This window comes from Oxyura jamaicensis, chromosome 12 (genome assembly GCF_011077185.1).
Source record: "Oxyura jamaicensis isolate SHBP4307 breed ruddy duck chromosome 12, BPBGC_Ojam_1.0, whole genome shotgun sequence".
NCBI classification, from domain to species: domain Eukaryota; kingdom Metazoa; phylum Chordata; class Aves; order Anseriformes; family Anatidae; genus Oxyura; species Oxyura jamaicensis.
Genome location: NC_048904.1, coordinates 17,279,066 through 17,299,160, shown reverse-complemented (window position 1 = coordinate 17,299,160; position 20,095 = coordinate 17,279,066). Strand labels below are relative to the sequence as shown.

The 20,095-nt window shown below is 42.3% G+C and overlaps 2 long non-coding RNA genes across 4 annotated transcripts; both read right to left on the bottom strand.

The window, feature by feature from the left end:
• Positions 1 to 1,776: 1,776 nt before the first annotated feature.
• On the bottom strand, positions 1,777 to 10,873 carry LOC118173511. Of its 3 annotated transcripts, XR_004754252.1 has the most exons (6): positions 7,901 to 10,873; positions 7,547 to 7,774; positions 4,827 to 6,195; positions 4,107 to 4,179; positions 2,447 to 2,496; positions 1,777 to 1,984 (listed from the first exon to the last, which is right to left on the bottom strand). It is a non-coding gene; the product is annotated as an uncharacterized LOC118173511 (long non-coding RNA). The 3 variants fall into 3 exon arrangements; XR_004754251.1 differs by having other exon boundaries at positions 7,547 to 10,873; XR_004754253.1 differs by lacking the exon at positions 4,107 to 4,179 and having other exon boundaries at positions 7,547 to 10,873.
• Positions 10,874 to 11,003: 130 nt separating this feature from the next.
• On the bottom strand, positions 11,004 to 13,042 carry LOC118173512. The gene is made up of 3 exons (XR_004754254.1): positions 12,991 to 13,042; positions 12,312 to 12,592; positions 11,004 to 11,343 (listed from the first exon to the last, which is right to left on the bottom strand). It is a non-coding gene; the product is annotated as an uncharacterized LOC118173512 (long non-coding RNA).
• Positions 13,043 to 20,095: the final 7,053 nt, after the last annotated feature.

Genomic DNA, 20,095 nt, shown 5'->3' with positions numbered 1-20,095 from the left:
AAGCGCAGTCAGGCATTAGAACAGGTTGTCCAGGTTGGTGGTGGAGTCACCATCCATGGGGGTGTTTCAGGAAGGGTTGGACATGGTGCTTAGGGATGTGGTTTAGTGGGTGACATTGGTGTTAGGGGGATGATTGGACCAGATGAACTTGGAGCTCTTTTCCAGCCTTAATGATGTTATGATTCTATGATTCAGTGATCTTAAGTGTTCCTTTAATAGCGTGTTAATCAGGGCTGCCATTAATCCTCCTTGTTGTGCTGGTGAGCACTACCCCTTCACTACTTTCTTGGCCATGACCAGCCGCTGGCCACCCCACCACTGTCATGGTCATCAGTGCATTGTGGCCACACACAGACGGCCACAGAGGTGGCCCTGTGCACCCTTTGATGGTTTGTCCCCATCTGTGATGGCTGAGGCCTAGTAAAGGCCTCCCTCCTTGCCCCATTTTGTCAGCTCCATTAGATAGCTGCAAAATACATGAGCTAGAAAGTAGTAGAAGTAGTAAACAACAACATTGCTTTAGGGTGCTTAACACAAAAGAGCTTCTCCTCCCATTTTATTCAGGAAAAAAATTCTCCATGTGGAGGAAAAAGAAAAAAAAAAAAAAAAAAAAAAGACCACCACTGTGGCTGTAGCTGTGTCTATTTGTTTGGAGGCCTTCAGCGGCCATTTTTGATGCATCTCAGAAGCCTGAAAAACATTTTTTTCCTCAAGTTATAATGGTAATTTGAAGGTAACCGTCCTTTCAAGGATTAATTCCAGCCAAAGCAATAACCATTATTTACCAGAGTTTGACATTTTTATCACTCATCATATTAGCAAATTTCCATTGAAAATGCTAAAATGGTTCGTCATAAGGCACATAACTGCTTTGGCTGTAAAAATGACCAACACAAGTGCCTGTACTCAAACATTAAATTATACTGTAATTAATAAAGACAGTTAAACTGTCTACTAGCAACAGCAATTTAGGTAACCACATTTGATCGGCTATAAATTGTAACTACATTAAAATTCCAGAAATATTAGCAATATGGATTACTTGATGGAAATAGGTGCTGATCACCAACACTCCTATTTTACAACGGAAGCACAGGTCATGTTGGCCACAAAACTGTGGGCGAAGATCAAGGCTGAGTACTTTTAATCTTGTGAAACAAGCAATTACAAATAGTTGCATCGATTTGTTAAAAAGCTTTAGGTGACATAAATTGTTTCCTGTTTAGCTTATTGCTCTGATACATAAATGTCACTGAGTATAATATTAATTAGGGTCACAGAACAACAAGGGTCGGGTGATATAGTGTGCAATCATGGATGTGCCAATCCTTTGTGAGCACTGGGGAAGGCAAGAAAAGCCCAGGTCTCCTCCACTGCAGCGCTCAGCTCCTAATTTTATGTGATGACAAAAGAAAGTAAAGGAAACCGTGTTTTAATATGTGAAGTAATTACTTTAGTACTAGTATAATTTTACGGTTTAGGATAAATTACAATGTTTTCGTTCTCGTGCTCTTGCCACATAACATAAAAATCCACATATAGCATCAATAAAATAGAATACTGTTTATAAAGGCTTTCTGCTGCACAAGACCAACACTATTTCTCCTAGCATATGGAAACTAAGCATACATTTCAGTCTGGTGTGTGTTTCTACACTTAATATTTTTTTTTAAACCCCAAAAATGGGCTGTGCAGGTTATTTACTTAACATAAATCAAATGTATCATATACACTGTTTCTTTGGATTGGCATACAACTTAGAAAAATACAGTAAGATTCTGAAAAATCTGGAGAAAATTTATTAAATATGATTTTTACTGTAATAGAATATTAATGTAACCCAATGCTCATTTCCCATTAAGTTGATCCCTTTTTAATACACACATGCTTTTTATTATTTTGCACTCATGCGAAAATTCCACATTCAGAGAGTTTCCATCTCCTTAGGAATGTCTCTGGCAAAGGCACAGTAAGAAATCTTGAACTGAAAAAAAATAGACAGCAAATATCGAACGATAAGATGTGGCAAAGCGCTGATGAACTGAAGCAAAAGCCAATGATATAATAAAGGGTAAAAAGGCATTCAGCACTGCAATGGGAACGGTAGAAACAATTACACTTTAAATCCCTCCTTCTCGCTGCCACTGTACCACAGCACAGATGAAAATGTTTGATTTGCAACATAAAAGATTCATTAATTACCACTTGAATATTTAAAGCTATTTTGCAGACTAACAGAGGTAGATAAAGCACTGAATTAAAACCTCTAATAAAATTGTAAAAATATTTCTGCAAGTTTACCAGTGTTGCAATTCCTCCCGGTTTAGGGAGCCAGGCTTGGCTTGTTACAGAACGAATTTTTTTTTCAAGTGGGTATTTGAAGTAAGATGGTGCGATTGCACAGAGCTATTTGTCTCTCATTTTCAAATGTTTACCAAATACTTACTTGGAATCTCTCTCTTCACATGTGGTTACCCTTCATGGGAGAAGTAGCTTCTACAAAACAATACAATGGATTATGAGTGTGTTTGAGCTCTACTTTCATTTTAATACATTTCCTTATACAGTAAAAACTCATCTATGCATAAGTCTGGTATAATATTCTCTCTGATGTGAGGCAGTTGTACTTTGTGGGGGAAAAAGACAGTTTATTGTATTATAATTACCCTTATTAGACTTTAAAATTAAAACAAAACAAAACAAAAACAAAAACAAAAGAAACCAACTTGGAACAGTATCCCTTTCTGCAAGGGTGGAGAACTCAAGCAAATTTCAGAAGAGCATCATTGTAACTGCACAGTGCACCCTGAATTTGCACCATGGAGGCAGAGCTGTTAGTTCAGGGCTTAGTGATTCTCTTGTATTACAGATTTCAAAGGATGAATCATGCATACACCCAAAAAGCATAGTGTATTTTTTTTTTAAAAAAAAAAAAAAAAAGAAAGAAAAAAGAAAAAAAAGAAAGAAAGAAAGAAAGAAAAGTAAACTTATATATTTATTTGCACAACATCTGCCTGCAGGCAATGGTAATTTAGTCTAGCCTCAAAGTGTTCTGAGCCCCACTCACCAGCTGATATAAATCTTGGTGGCTGAGAAGCTGAATTTGACACTTAACAATTGCAAATATTAGTTTTTACCTGTTTGCTTTCAGCTGGCAGTCAGATTTTTTTTTTTTTTTTTAAACAAGATTCTATTTTTAAACAAATGACTATTTGTAATCCACAACAGTACAGGGAGGGCTTGATTGCAGGATGAGGGTTGAAAGCTACAGTAACAGCTCTTTCAACAGTATATTAACAAATGTAAGTAGAGCCAAAGTGTATGAATTTAATAAGAGAAAAACAGTTTCACTTCTTTCTCATTGTCATTAATTTATGCAGTTGGCCAATGAAATTCAAAAATGTCCAGTTGTATTTGGATACGCCCTTTACACAACAGCTCCTATTGTAATTATTGAGTGTCCACCCCAATTAAATGGATTTTGAAAGTATTACACTGGATTTGTGTGTGAGGTGCCTGATTTCAAACATTACTGGCCAAGAGCATCTGATGAGGCCGCTGTGCTGCAAAAGGAGCCCCGCTATGGGCTCCCTTAACCTGGACCCCACCTTCATGGGCAAACCATAACACTGAGTCTTGCCAGAAAGGAAAGGGCGTTCTCACAATAATTCAGACCTTGCCCTTTCATATTGTTTTTGGAAAGTCCTTACCCCCGCGCCCCCCCCCCCCCCTTTTTTTTTTTTGGTTCAATCTGCTTGTTCATTTTCATTTGTGTTGGGCACAGTAAGAGCCTGTCCATCTGAACCACAAGCCCACTGCGGTGCCAAGCGGATCCCGTGCAGGTGCCTTTAGCTCAGCTGAGCATCGCTGCTGGTGCACTTTGTGTGCTTGAAAAATGGCTTTCTCCCAGTAAGCATATGTGTATATATACCCAAATATGCTTTTATATATGGAAAAGAAGTTATGCCAATCAGAGCTTCTTGAAACCTGAAATGGAAGGAGCCCTAGGACTACTGACTTCCCTGACACCACTGGCTTTGGTATAGATGGCCACGTAGTTATTAACAGGTGACGGGAGCTGGCCCCAACCTGGCAATGGCTCTTACCCATCTTTGCTGTGAGTGTTGTGAGTAGCCCTGTGTACTCCATAGCAAACGCACCCATCCATCACAGTTTTGGCTTTGTCACATCTGCAGGCATGCAGGAGGGGAAAATTATATTCACGGGCCATGACATTTATTGAAAACAAAAATAAGGAAAATAAAAAGTAAAACATTATTATTTTGGCACGGACTAGAGTTTAATTTTAATTACATGCTAAGGTTTTTTTCCTCCTGTTTTCTAGACATACCGGAGAGACTTGTACTGTATATGATTGCATGGACAGAGCTCTGGAGAGCCTTCCAGACACATGGTGCTGATGCCTCGTGCTCACCCTTCCTATTTTTAAAAGCTGCTACTTTATGCTGCATTTTCAAAGCTTCTCCCTGACACCTCATGCAGTCTGGAGCATTCTCACCTGTTCTCCACACTACCAAGTGCTGGCAAATTCAAAACAAAAACATCTGATAAAAATCAAATATGATGTTGCTAACTGCAAAGTTCATTTCCCCTCAGAAGTCCTTCTTTAATTATAAAACCCGCATAACCCATTTCCTTTGGTGTGCAGAAAGGTGTGTAATTAAACTATCAGCATAATACCTTTTTACATGTAAAACCTGCACTTATGAACTTTAACTGCTGAATAAAAACTCCTATTACATGACCATTAAGTATTATGAATAAAGCAAGTCATTGTAGTACTTGATTAATTTTTATGCACTAACCATTGTGTTCAGCACAAATTTGGTTTCTGTAGGTGGCCTCTCTTCTGTCCTGGTGGCTCAGCCATCTTCTGCACCAAGGTCCAAGGGTGCGCTGCAATTCTAGACATGGCCTGCAAAAGTCCCCAGGACTATGTGCTGTTTTGGGTGTCATTGTGGAGGAGGAACGAGTTTTGTATTGCATTTTATAGTCTGGCTGGATGCAGGTTCAGAGGGATCAATGGCTGCTTATTCTCACTCAATTCAAGGCCACACTCCAATGTTTCCAAAGTTTTTCTTTTCATATTTTTTCCTGTATTTGAAGTCTCATGGTAAAATGGGTTGGTATTTTTTAACTAATAAGTCTGATTTGATCTCCTTTCATGCCAATGTACAAGAAGGCCCTCAGAGGAGAACCTGTCCATCTTGCTCTTGTCTACTGTGTTGTAGGAGCCCAGAAGCTTTGCCTTATGCGTGTTACCTCCAGCCCTGGTCCTCACAGAAATGTGTCCTCCACACAACAGCTTCTTGCCAAGTAAAGTGGGAAGTCAAAAATAAATATCCCATCAAAATCCCACTACTCCAAAATCTCAACTGACAGCAAGATGGAGCATGCCAAGACTGAGGAGGATTATATGGCACTGGTCCTGGCTGCCGAGAAGCCTCCAGGCCTCCTCAGCGGCCAAGAGGACATCTCCCATCCTACGTGCAAATGTTCAGGTCCCCGAGCCATTATTCATCAGCTCCTAGCAGCCATGTTTCCATATGCTGTGTGATGATTATATTGAGGCTGATCTTTGAAGTCTGGAGTCAGGAAGTTTAGCTCAGTTATAATCAATAGCATTTCCAGCTCTTGGAAATCTGCACTAAGCACTCAAGGCAGCCAGTCTGCATTATGTCCTTGTCATATGTATATATTTGCATGTTCATTAGCCATGTAGTAGCACAGCTGTATGTGGTTTCATTTAGCTTTTAATTATCTTCTTTGGGTTGGTGTTTTCATCTCCACCAGACTTAGCAAAAAAAAAAAAAAAAAAAAAGGAAAATCACAGGCAAAATAAATGCTGCTGAGCAGATCTGGGGCAAGGAGTACTATTTCTTTGTGCATCCTACTGTTCCATTGCAAAAGAGATGTTTGGTTCAAAAGTTCCAGCAAATTAATAATAAATCTGTCTCTTCATTTCCCGCATCATATGCTTATCTTATTCAGGTGGTTGTGGGTGTAATTTTTCATTTGCAGCAGGTGGTTGTTTACATATTAGATAAACTCCATCCTTACAATCCTTGGCATGAATGTTTGTATTTGCTCCAACAGCTGCTGTTCCAGCGCTCACTCGCGCACAGATCAAGGCATCCTCCTCTTTTGATGGAAATGACTCATACCTCGGATGAGCTGAAACAGAAATACCATGCTCAGCTGCAGACACCTGCACTCATGCTCTGGGTTTAAAAGTTAGGATGTGGGTTCTAGCTAATTTTATCTTCTTCAGGTTCTTATACCACACCCTTTATTTTGGTTTCTGGGAAATTTCCATTAGCAAGAACAAAACAAGGTGACTAATATCTGTGTTGAACTTTCTTCTCTTTCCTCCCAACCCCCCCAAGCACAGCAAGAAAACTTATGTGATTTATTTCTTTTACTGCAATTACTTGTAACAAGGCCAGCCCTAATGCTCTCCGCTTTGTTTCACGGGGTTGCAGGGTCAGAGGTGCAAGGTTCATCTTTGGTCTGGGAAGCGCTGGGGTTATCTGCAGCCCTCCTGCTGCACAGACCACAGCTGGGGTTCAGGATCCCACAGGAGCCAGGATCACAGAGCTGAGCAAACTGCACCAGAGCACCCAGTACAGCAGCCAGGGGGCAAGTCTGTCAGCATGGCTGTCCTGGTGCTGGCTGGAAATTAAAGATTCCTAAAGAAAATACAAAGACAAGAAACTGGAACTCATGGATGTACAGGCCTCTGTATTTAGCTAATGGAGAGCATAACTGGCCTTCACTGGGCAAGTACGAAGCCTGACTCTTTGGTCTGCTGATCAGCTTGTTCTCTTCAAAAGAGCCCTTAGCTGGTGGAAAAGAGAGTTAACAGCCTGCCACTGTTGGGCATGTGTCTGACAGGGGAGCTACAACTCGATCTGCCTGGTTCTTTCAGTAGTGGTGACTGGCATTTTATTGTCTTTTTATTTTTATTTTTTTATTTTTTTTTTCCTTCTTTGTCCAAGGAAGGGAGCACATTCAGTGCTGATGTGAGAAGGCTCAGGCTAACTGGAGGCAGCGTTGTTTTCCTGTTACCAGTGGTTTATTGGGGGAAGATATCCCAAGTGTCTATTGGAGAATCGGTGGCAGGCTGCCTGGAGCAGATGGTGTCTTAGCTAGGGGCAGTAATTGTTCATGAATTAGACTCCTCTGCATCATCTTCCTCGTACAGACACGCAGTGATGGCTGGAGCAAGCCTGGCCTGCTCTGCTTGCCATTACGGGAGCGTTCCTGTAGCAGGGGAAATATATTTTTATAGTTTGCTTACCTTGACACTTCAAACATTTTCCCAGCAAGCTGAAGGTGTAATTAAATGACATGCCAGATGCCAGTGTGTGCTATATTATACCACCTCTCAGCTGGGCTAGCAAAAGGGAATGAATGGAGCCTTAAGACAGCTCTCCTATAGATACTTATTATCTCTTTTCAATAAAGAATGGGTAAGGTTGAGCAGAGTGTCAGTAAACCTGCAATTTTCTAGCCTTTTGGTTACCTCTGTTCTTCTGATCCACCGGTGATGTGAAGTTTTGTTGTACTTTTTGTTCTGTCAATTGTGGCATCTCTCCAAGAAGGCAGCAGGTTCCTGTGTCACATATGCATATTTATGATAAGGTATGTTCTGATTTTCCTGTTGTGCCTCAAAGCAGGTGTGCCGGGCCTTCTGAGGCAGGTCTGCAGCACGGCCTCCTTAGGGCAGCAAAGTTCGGGGGCACTGTGTTCTCTAAAAGAGAACCGCAGGCCGAAAGCAAAGCTCGCTGGGAACATGACAGCAGGCCTTCATAACTTCAGGAAATTAAATAATTTTTATAAACTTTAATAGCACGATTTCTAGAACATATTTACTTACCTCATTGTATCTGCTACCTCAGAAGATGGATCTGGTGTATCTCTTGGCTGTTGCACTCAGGTTTTAGAGCTGGATTTCCAGCTTTCAGGACACCAGCCCAGTTCTTGGGGAGACAAGATGTTGGCTGTCACAAGACAAACTTGCCAGTGAGATTAATTTACTTACTTGGAAGTGGAAATGTTATTTTAATAATGCAGCCAGCACGGGAATGGAGGTGTTGGCCTGAGCAGGGGTTGCTGCAGCATCCTGTGCTCCTCTCTGCTGCGAGGTGTGCTCAGCACAGGGGGAGGCCACTGACCCCAGCAGGGAAAGGACAGCAGGGGAAGGGCTGTTTTCTGCCATCCCTTGGAAAACCCACACCTTGACAGGTCTTTGTCTTGGTATTTGTGTTTAAGAGCATGGGAGTGATGCTGTTTTAGTAACAGAGTTTTTAACAGATGACTTCTCACCATCTGCAGGGCCACTGGCAGCAGCAGGCCCAGGCTTGAGCCGAGCTGGGCCTTTGTGGGACAAGATGTTTCTTTTATCAGAAGAAAGCAACACCCTGAAACTTTCACACACTGTCCATTCAGTATGTGCAGGGCACTTCTTTCAGAAGTGAGAAGTGCTCATAATTAAAGATTAATTTACTAGCACTAAAACCAAAGCTTTCTCCGAAGTCTACTGTCAACAGACATGCTCCCTTTCAGTGACATTTGTATTTCTAATTGGGACTGCAGCTGAAATTCAATTTTATATATTTGCCGGTTGTCCTTTTAAAATAATACTCTGCAACTGATATCCCCTAGCCTTGCTTGCGATGTGTGTGTGCCTGTGAGTGAGCACGATTTCATCTTACCAGGTGGGCAGGAGCATATGCATGCAAGGGAAACCACTCCGTGCATCAAGAAGGTGGCTTGTCAGTGAGAAATGTGGTGAAGCTCAGTCTGTACAGAGAAGCCAGACGAGTACAGCAGCAAGATCAGAAATTGAGAAGTCCTTGTGTCTGTTTTTGTACTGTAGTTAATGTCTTCTGTGTTCTCGCAAACTATTTCTGCTTTGGAAGATAATTTCAGACTCCTACCAATCTTAACAGAGATGGGAATCACTTTCCTTCTCTAATTTACTGATTGATTTTTTTTTTTTTTCTTCTGTTGTCTTTGAAGAACTGGTATTAAGAAAGCTCTTCAAGGAGTTACAGCATACCTTAGTCCCCTGGATATCAGAAATTGAAAGTGGGCTGCTCTGTCATGGCACTCCTCGTCCCCGTATGTCCTGCTTCAGTGCAGAGATCAAAACCCCAGCGAGCAAAGTCCTGTACACATGCTGTGAGAGATACAGTGCCTGCCAGGAGCGCTTACTGCTGGAATAGGCAGGAGAGAAAGGAAATATTATTATTCCTCCTTAACAGATGGGAAACGAAGGCACAGAGAGTTGAAGAGGCTTGCCAAAAGTCAGACAGAAACCTGAAAACAGCCGGAGTCTGCTGAGACTCAGGCCAGTGCCTTAATCATTTGTCTCTTCATAGATTTTATTCCTGCAGTTAATTGAGTTATTCACTAGGACAGACTATGAAACTTCTGCCTCTAGCCATCGCACTGGTGCTCCTATATCCTTTTCTATCCGACCTGTAATTCCTTTTCATTTTCTCCCCTACATGTGGAGTGGCCTCCCTTGTCCTCCTGCTGCTTAGGAAGGTGCTCTGCAAAGCTCTTCCAGCACTTGTGCTCATCATCCCTGACCTTCCCCACAAATAACTCCTCTTGTTCTTTTCTAACCTCAATCCAAGCTGCCCACGGCCTTGTGCTAATTAATGTTTAGTGCAGAAATCACTGTGGATATCTGCTGAGCCTTCATGTGGCTGCCGTGAACGACTCCCAAATTGAGATGCTCGGTCCCCTGGGAAGGAAGAATTTGTGGGGATTACCACAGTCCCACCCCAGGCACATCCCAGCCCGTCCCAGTCTGGCCACAAGCCCCTGCATGCTGCTCTGTGCTGGAGAAGTTCATGGAGTAAGCAAAGAGCTTATGCAAATCCTCTGCTATCCGTCACGAAATGGAGTTCTTCATACTTCAGAAATGATGGGAGAAACAATCTATCGATATTCCGTAATGAGCACAAATGCCCTTTATAAATTGTTTCCCTTTTATTGACTCTAAAGCAAATGTAGCCATGAATGCTGTACATTAATACATTTTATACCTTCTAATGGTTTGATGGCCTCATATATCCAGTAACGCTGAGAATAATCATTAGATTGTAAGGAGTGCAAAATATGTTTTATCACTTGAAAATGGAATTCCTTCTTGAAAGGTAAAACCAGTGGTAGATCATTGATTTGAAAGGTCAGGGTTAAAAAGCTTATTAACGACTGGGTTAAGCTCTAGTAAAATTCTTTGTTTTACTCAGCTGTATGAAGCATTTAGCTAAGTGAGACTCTTCATTAGGACATTAGTGCTTTTATACTAGCTGTGTAAGGTAAAAATCAGTAATTTCCAGCTTATATTCAGGAAAATGCATTCCAAGTAGCACCGACTACTCCAAATATCACCGGGTGAAACGTGGCTGTGGGCATGACAGAAAGTGACGGCTGCCAAGTCCATAATCCCTGCCTTCAGTCCTCTGCTGGGGCCCCTGACCAGGCGTTGACCAGGCAGATATATCACCCAGCGCAGGAGAGCGCTTGGTAGAAATACTAGCGTGGGTCCCAGAAGCCATATAGTTATGTCAGGATGCCACAGCACTCAGTTAATTAGCCCCGACTCCCTACAGGGCTTTAGATTAGCTGAAGTACCGGGTTTCGTGGGGATGTGATGCTTCTTGCTTCTGAGCCAGGGAGTTTCTAAGGGAGGAATATGTGCGTGGCCTGCCCCACAGATCCTGAGCAGATGCCTGAGCTGAGAAAGGCTCTGTATTTTGGGGATGCCAATGGTACCAACATGTGCCCCAGTATTGCCCTACATCCATCCCAGCTACCACAGGAGCAGAAGGCCCAGAAGCACAGCAGCACCGAAGCCATGACTTATCCTAGAGAAGGATCAGGAAATTACTTATCTTCCTCATCCCAGCTCACCCTGTTCTTCCCTTTTCTCATCTTTGTACATCACCTGGGGGGGGGGGGGGGATGGAAGGGGAAGAATGGAAAACCTTCTGGAAAATTCCCAAACATTTTGTTTAATTGGGAAGATGCACAGTGATACGAGTCTGTCTTCCAGAAGTTGCTTGTGCTGCTGGATGTGCGTGGCTGTGGAGGAAGGTGGGCTTTACTACATGTCTGAGATGGGCTTTACCTGGTGTCTGAGATGGGCTCTCCTTGCTGCCTGGATGAGACTTGAAGATGAGATATGAGGCCAGCCCTGGCACTCTGCTCTTCGCTGTTGTTTTGCTTTAGTGCAGCCCTGAAGAGCCTGGACGTGATGCTGTAGCACAGAAAGGAGGGACCAGCCTCCTAAATTTAGCACGGCTGTAAACAAGAGCAGATATTTTAATCCTGCACCGCCAAGCAACTGCTGGTAAAGACAACGAGACCATGTCAGAAGTGATGTAAAATAATTTCAGACAGCTAAGCTTTATTATTTTACTGACGTAAGTAATGGTTGTTTTGTTAACAAAATGCATTGCAGGAGAAGTAAAACTGCCTCTCCATCAGCCTGGTAAGCTGCAGCACGGCAGGACAGGCAGTGCTGGCACCGTGTTTTTGAGGTTAAAATCCTGAATACCAGGGGAAGAACCAGCCGTGGTCACACAGGCACTGCATGTGCTGGCCGTCACCTCAGGGCACTTCCCTCTGTGTGACACTGAAAGCTTCTCCCCTTCCTCAGGCCCTCTGTGCTCAGTTGTGTGCCAGCTTTTTTAAAATTTCTTTATTTTTAGCACTTGGGAAAACGCATGCTGTTTTCAAAAAGATCCTTAATGTTTGTCTACAGAATCTGCTACCTGTTGCTAACAAAAATGAGGACCTAAAACTCTGCCGTGCTGCATTAAGAAGTCTTTTGAATGTTTTTAATGGAACAAAACAACAATACAGACTATAATACCTATAGCATGTGCTTGGTGCAGTATAATTGCTCTGGGATACTCAACCCCTTTCATATGAAGCAGCCATACAACCCAACCATTGGAACAACTTTAATATTTTACAGTGGAATTAAATCGCAGATTAAACCAGATGGTTTGAACATTTCACTGCAAGTCGTGGCGCTTATTTGCTGACCATTGGCTGGTATATGTAAACACATAAAAAGCAAAAGAGCCCTTGGATACAAACCATACTCTCTCTTAGTTTTTCATTCATGGTTACAGTGTGGTTATGAACGTTATGGATCTAGACAGAGCCTTTAACGGTGCTGAATTCAATTTACTTTTACTGATGAAAGGAGGAGGTCATGGAAAGTGCAAAATGGGTGGGGAAGAACACAGGAGTTTTATTACCTGTCCTGCCAAGGCGTTGCAGCTCGCAGCTTGGTGGGAATGCATTGCTCTGCACCAGAGCTCAGCACCAGCATCCCCAGTGCTGCTGACCCACACCTTCGTCCATCGGCGGTGCCTTGTGGCTGCAGACAGGGTGCTGTGCTCCACTCTGTCCTCACTGCTGACTTTGGATGCCTCTGGCTCACCTGCCTGGCTTGAAAACCCTTTAAAGGAGCTTAAGCCCTAGGTTTCTGGTGCTTCTCCATGCCTCTGTTTGCTTACCTGGCCACAGGGAGCAGGACCTGTTGTACTTAGAGGCAGAGAGGTTTAATTAAATGTTTGCAAAGTACTTTGAGGCCACTGGATTAAAAAAAATAAATGCTGCTTAACTGCAAAGTGTGAATGTTGCCCCAGGTATTTCATTTTTCAGATATTGTCAAACAAACAGAATTCTACTCTAAAAATAATTACGAACAAATCCATAAACATATTTAGCTTTGGCAGCACTGAAATGAAGAGGTGTTTCTTAAAAGTGCAACTGCTGTGGCTTCAGCCATTTCCTATGCCAGTCAGTGCTGGGTTAGGGGCTTCAGGGAGACGTAAGAGGCAGCACAGCGAGCCAAGGGTATTCTGCTTTGCCTCTGCTTCACGATGCTGTAACATCAAGAAGCTGCATTAGCACCCAGGGAGAACACAGTACCTGCGTTACGGCCTTGTGTAGGGATTAAGGAAGAGAACATTTCCCTTCTCTGGTGGTGTGTCCAGCAATCCAGCCAGCAGCTCTGTCCCCAGGAGTCGTGTCTGAACGAGCTGGTACTCATGGAGCCCAAAGAACTGGAAAATAAAGGTAGGTTTTCACAGCTATAGTGGAAATAAAATATATAATCTAAAGCTGTGGAGCTAAGAGCCTTGTCAAGCTCTTGCTGAGCAGCAAGGAAATGGAGAGAAAGGTTCTGGGAATGGATAAGCTCAGCAAAGCAAACACACAGAAAGCACCACGAAAGGCTGAGCTCCCAGTGCTTCTTGTGGGGTTAGGGTTGGACCCACTCTCCCTGCTACTAATGCAGCAGCTCTCTTTCTAGACTGGTACGCCACTGGGTTTGCTGGGAGCCCAGGTTACAGGACTGCCAGCTGCTGCATGGTTTTAGATCTAGTCCATATTACTGCGGAGCCCTTAGAAATAATGGGTATTAATAATACAAGGCCTCATTTTCCTCACTGGGGCTCACATCTTGAAATGACAATGTGCAAAGACACGCTCACAGGTGTCCACGTCTGCTTCACAATTTAAGCCTTAAACCCTGTTCCTACAAGGGCTTTAAGAAAATGAGCATCCAAAGAGGAAAGTGCAGGGGAAGGCATTAGACAGAGTGAATTGCCTCTCTGGGACGCTCTTCTTTTAGGATCATAGCTACATCTTCAGACACATAATCCTTGATCATTGTGAGTTAGAGCTATCATGCAGAAGAGTTTGCTAATATAATAGCATATTGTTGACAACAAACTAGAAGAGATATTTTTAAAAGGTCTTACAATGCATGCTTAAAAGTGTAAAAAAAAAAAAAAAGAAAAAAAATGAACTGTATTTTAAAAATCAGTATTTATCAATAGTCCTGGCTATAACTGAGGATTCACAGCATGAATGCTGAGAGAATGGAGACAGCATTGTAATGAAAAAAGCGTATCCATCATCAACAATACAATACTTACTCTGACCTAAGGTCAGGTTTGTACAGTTACACCAGATGTTAGATTTCAGCCGGTCTTTGAAATGAAGAAACACAATGGTTACTATTCCGGTAGTGTTGTGGATTTCATTAAACAACAGGTTTATCTTTCAGCTTTAAAATGTAGAGCAAGATTAGAATATTCCAACATTTAGGTTACAGAAAGAGCCGGTAAGCGTGATGTAAGGTAGGGCTGGTGGTAGAAGAATTGCTGTTTTGAATGCAATGCAAGAGCCAGCTCTGCCTGGCAAAATTCAGAGCCAGTAACACAAGGGGTGCAAGAAGCACATATAGTAGACAGCTGTAAAAGTGGGGGTATTTCTAAAGCAGCCCTGGAGAGGGTGTGCTGCCCCCAGGGGCACTCGCTGCCCCATGGCACTGCCAAGAGCAGGTGCTTGTGTGAATAGGGCTCGCTCCTCTCTGTGCCACAGCTTTTTCCTTTTTTCCTTCTCAAGTGATAGCAGAGGAGCGGGGCCATCATTAGAGGAGCCTAGCCTAGAAGGAGGTTGCAATTGCTTAGGATTTCCTTTGGTGACCCCCTTTGAGCTAGGCTGCTAAAGCCCCAGCTGCTGCCCAACGTCTGGGCTCAGCCTATTCCTCCACATGGGAGATGTCCCCTTGCAACACTGGCCCCTCTTTTACCTCATTTGTTTAAGCTCTTAGTAACCCTATTTATACATATATATATATTAATCCAGATATTTATTCTATATATCATATATGTTATGCATTATGTTATATATTATAGGTTATATATATATATATACACACTCACACAAAACCTTAAAAAGAAAAATGCCACTGTAAAATTCTATTCTCATTCATTAATAATAATCAGGAATACTTAATTCCCAGACTGAATAGAAGAGGAAAAAGACGTACTTGTGGCAGTTATGAAGAAGCCTTTCATTTATCTTGTCCTCTGTTTTCTTCATCAATTTTATTTTATTTTTTGTAAACAGTTCCTGTTTGGGATAAAGCAGGTAAGGAGAGGAGCAAGGTACATGTTCTGAATTACTTCATTAAAAATTAAAGCTTTATAAAAGTGTACACATTTCATTAACTTCGCATTGCACGCTTTGCAAATATTCTAAGGGATGCTAATCTCCTGGCTTTAATTAGATTGAAGGTCTCTTGAAAAGGCTATCATTTTAATATAAAATGAGTGATCTTTTAAGCTTTGTGAATTAGAAAACAGGAACTCCCATTTTAGATCAACAGTTACACAGTGAAACAAAAGAGTTTTGGATTTTCGGAAAAAAAAAAAAAAAAAGTTATGTTTTTTTGCCCTACCTAGCGTGCACTTTCAAAAGCCAGGCAGTGCGAATATTCACCTCCACCCACGGATGTGTTGCATACACGTGTGCACACACACATGCACCCACTGACATCCAACACCTCATTACACTGTGCACAGCGCGCCTCCATCCTAATTCCACCCCGGTCCTTCCACAACATCAGGGCAGCACGTGGGCCCCATCTTTCCTGCTCTGATACTTTCTGTGTGACCTTAGGTGAGACAAAAATAGCCCAGAGTGACCCAAAAATGGAGTTGTGGAGGGGAGAGGAGCGGGGCCAAGCCTGGAGCCGGACATCCTGCAGCTCAAACACCACAGGGGTGGCAGGGGCACTTATGGGAGAGGTGTTCCAGCCATCCCCATCCAGTACCAACCACCTCTTCCCCACCAAGGACAGCACTGAACTCCTTTAAATCTGCAGGTTTTTTCTGCCCCCTGTTCTCCTGCTATTATCCCCTGCCAGGAGGCGAATTTTTATATTTCTGACCGAGATCCAATCTTCTCTCCCTTATCAAACATAATAGAAAATGCTGTAGTTACAGAATAACAAACTCACCTCCTGGATAAATGTCAATCTATTTTTAAGTGTGGGATCAGCTCCGGAGCTGCCCGTGATAACATATCACTTCATGCCAATGTGGTGCCCCTTCATTTCTTGTTTGACTCGCCGCCAGCCCTGTGCGAGCTGCGAGCATGCAGACGTTGCCTTGGACATCGCCCCTTTTTCCTCTTCCAGCTGGTTCCCCTCCACCTGCAAAGGGCCTGGTCCTACATGAGCCAGGTGTCCCACACAGCACACAGTGCTTGTCTTGATAACACGGGCAAGGCTTGTGCTGCACTGCTCACATCTGCTGTGTGCAGCCCAGTTTTTGCACCTCCTTGGAAGAAGTCCCTGCAGCCACGGGGACTTCTTGTGTCCCAAATCATGACAGCACCAAGCAGGGGAGGCTACTTTGTCCTTTGCCAGTATGCCCCTCCACAAAGTGGGTTACTGAAGCAAGGGGGCGAGTTCTGTTTCCCTTCCAGCACATCACCTGGGTACCAATTTTTTACTAATTGCATGGACAGTTGTGGTCTTTAGCCTAACTGCAGCACTATCCCCAGTTTAAGTACTTGGAATTCTCCTGGGTCTCTGTGCTAAGTATTTTTCTTCCAGAACTCTATTCAGTTAACTTTCTTTTGAGAATTTTCCTGTACAGCAGTGCAATTCTGCCTTGTGCATTTTGCTGTTGGACTTTTGGACCCATAAGCTACATTCAGGCTCTCTTACTCTGTCTTTTGAGGATCAGATTTTGGAGGCAGCAGTATAAAAATTCTTTACAGTCACACACAGAGCAGGCTGCTTTATGGAATATGAGCGCAGAGAGGGCCTTGTAAAAGCCCTTTTTTTTTTTTTTTTTTTTTTTTTTTTTTCTTGTGGGGACAAAACCATTGCTGGCATTGGATTCCATCTGAACGGCACTCAATTAAATAACAATTATTTTTTCTTTGTTTCAGTTGGTCATTCATGCTAATGTGGGGTACAGGCTCTTCAGAATGAAGAGGGCTAAGCTCCAAGTTTAAATTTAATTAATCAATAATTGTCATTTTAAAACAATCCTGATTTATACAAAATTGACCTCTAGAAGAAGAAATGACTCCATTAACGTCAGTGCTTAGCTCTCTGCTGCGGCAGCTCTTTCCGCTGACAGTCTTTCTGGGCAAGTTTCCTTTAAGAGAACAAAATCCTCAACTTCATTTCTCCAGTTCCCTAATTTTGATTCAGAGCCACATCTTTGTTTAAAGGTTTATGTAGATAAACCTCAATTTTGTCAATCTCAATTTTGTATAAGAAGCAGGATCAACTTCTAATTTCCAATGTTAAATCCTACGCTCTGGTTTCCACTGCAATATCCTCAAGATGACTATTCCAGGTTAGATCCCATGCTGGGCTCAACATTTAGAATAAACTAAAGTAACAGTAACTTCATTTACTCATTAAGACCACGGGCTTGCTCTGAAACTCTCTGATACACAGTGAGCTCTCTGAGTTCAGGCGAACACAGACAACAATGGGATGGACAATAACAATGGCATTTGGGGCTGCCCGAAATACAAATCCACTGCTTTCCTATTGCTTAAGGACACATGCAGCAATACAAGTAATCGCACCCACTCACAGCTAGCCAGAGCCTCCTGCACCTCGCTCTGCTCTTGTAAGGTTGACCTAACCAACACTTTCCCCGTACGTGCTCTGACAGGTGCTGTATTTGAACAAATTTTAATAGACAGCATATTAACTCTGGCGGCTTCAGACCACTGAGGCAGGTGTGTGAGTCCGCATCTCCTGTATAAACACTCCTGACTCTCATCTGCTTTGATCAGTATCATTCACTTCTGTGATCCTTGCTCTTTTCCAGCGTTGTGACAAATTTTTGGCTCCATGTCAACATAAATGTCTCATTGGCTATAATGGTGCTTGAGATGGGCCAGTTCATCTCAGTATCATACCCTGGCAGTTCAGAAATGATCTGAGGATATTGTGAACACTTTCAAAATGTGCGTATCAAATCCTCTGTTGGACTCCAAATTTCTGAGCATCTCCTCGTCTTGGATTTTTATGACCTGGAACGCACGGGTACGCTTCTGCTACCACTGAGCAGGATGGGATGAAGCTACAGCAGGCTCCGACACTTTCCTCCTCACACTTTCACTTCAAAATCTCTATTCTTTAACCACTGGGCGTGAAGGAAGCGAAGAAAGTGAAGAACGTTTGTGGCATTACTCAGGCCAATGTAGTAGAAAATTTGTATAATTCTCAAGTAAAATTCCCAAGGAACAGGGCTGGCATTACACCAGTTACAGCATCTTGGAATTTGACCGCAGTCAATGGGATTGTTGGATATACACTGTTTGTGCTACTTTTTTTTTTTTTTTCCCTTTATTCTTTATATGTATTTAAGTAGAGAATTTGGGGACCAGCTGCACAGCTTAGCTCCATCAGCTGTAATAGTGCCATTCTTACCTCCATCAGATGAAGATCTGCCTCTAGATTTCAGAGGGTATAAGAAAATGCACCAGGAAGAACCTTAGACTATGCAGTTTACCGATTTTCCAATGTTTTCAAATTCCTGTTGCCCCAGGCTATTACCTCAATCTACTTTTTTCTTACTGATTGGTTGACATCTTAGACACTTAGAACAAAGAGCATTGGTATGATCTGTGTTTAAAGCAGCATGTTCTGGAAGTCATGCCCACACTTATGTGATGGCTAACACGCCGCTCCTTGGAAATAAAGAGTATTTTAATCTGTTTCAACACTGCAGAGACGTTTTTCTTTCTTCTTTAGAGACAACTGTAACATGCAAATACCCTAGTGCTTAGAGAATATACAGAAGTGTGTGTCTATACACATGCAACGCAATCATTAGGTTCATTTTCAAACCATATGCTCCAACTCATAAATAAAGTCCATTAACATTGAACTATTGATCAAAATCAGAGATCCCAGCATCATCTCTTTCTCTGTAGGCTGCTACCTCCACCACGGCTTATAAGTTAACATTTGAATTGGAATTAACTCTTGTAATTACATTTATATTAATAGAATTATAAGGCAAATTTTCTTCTGAGTTTTATCTTCAAGTGATAAACTGAATTGTCACTTCAATCTATTGCGCTTGCACAGAGATTTACTATATGTGAATCGCGAAGTAATTTTGAGATTGAAACTTGGGCAATTCTCAGGACAGACCGAGAGCACAGGAAAGATTTGTCTGCTCTCAGTTGTCTGTACCCCACAAAGATTTCCTTTCCCAGACCCTCATTGGCTGCTCTTATTAGCCCTTTCTCTAACCCAGCCCTTGCATTAACTACTTTGTGTGTACAGAAATGTTTATACCTCTTGGTTTGAACCTCCTTTAGTTTCTGTTCCTTTCTCTTTCTTGGAGCCTGTCCATTTGTTCCTGTATTTGACACTAGTTTTCTGACATCTCTTCTAGCTATTCCCCTCAGAATCGTATATAAAATAATGATGTCCACCCTGAGCTTTCCTCTCTTCAAAAAGCACTGACCTAGTTTCTCTGCTTTTACAGTAGAAGTTCTCCAGTCCCATGTCAATGAGGTTGCCCTGACATATCTCAGCTCTGATAGTTATCTCTCTCTTTTAATAATGGCATCCTGAATGGGGATTATTTCCTCTAAATGCATCTTCATCTGCTCCCTGTAGAATATTTCCTTTTGAGTTACCTCTGATTGATCTGTTTTTGGTAGTGGGGCTAAGCAAAGATAGCTCTGATCTTTCTATCCAGGGCCTGACCACAGGTATGATGCCTGTGGACTTTGGCCAGAATTGGAGCCTTTGATAACATATTCCCCAAACCCATATAAAACACAATGAAAACAGCCATAGTTTAAATTACTCTTTCTTATTATTAATGGAGCAGATCCTCAGACAGTGTAGTGGGTCACTTAAGTCCTTGTATGTGTGCAGAGATGACAATATTGCCTACCAGCTACTGAATCGTTATTTTTGTACGGCACTGCTCACTTATTTCCTTCACTTTGCAGTATATTTTTCTTTTCGTTATGTCCAAATTCCCCTCTCTTCCTAAGGAACCGATTCTCCATCATCAAAGTCAGGGGGAGATCTCACCTAGGCTCCTACAGGAACATCATCAAGGCCTGGAGTTTATTTTGGGTAAGTTTTCAGAATACTTTTTTTTCTTTCTTTCTTTCTTTTTTCTTTTTTCTTTTTTCTTTCTTTCTTTCTTTCTTTCTTTCTTTCTTTCTTTCTTTCTTT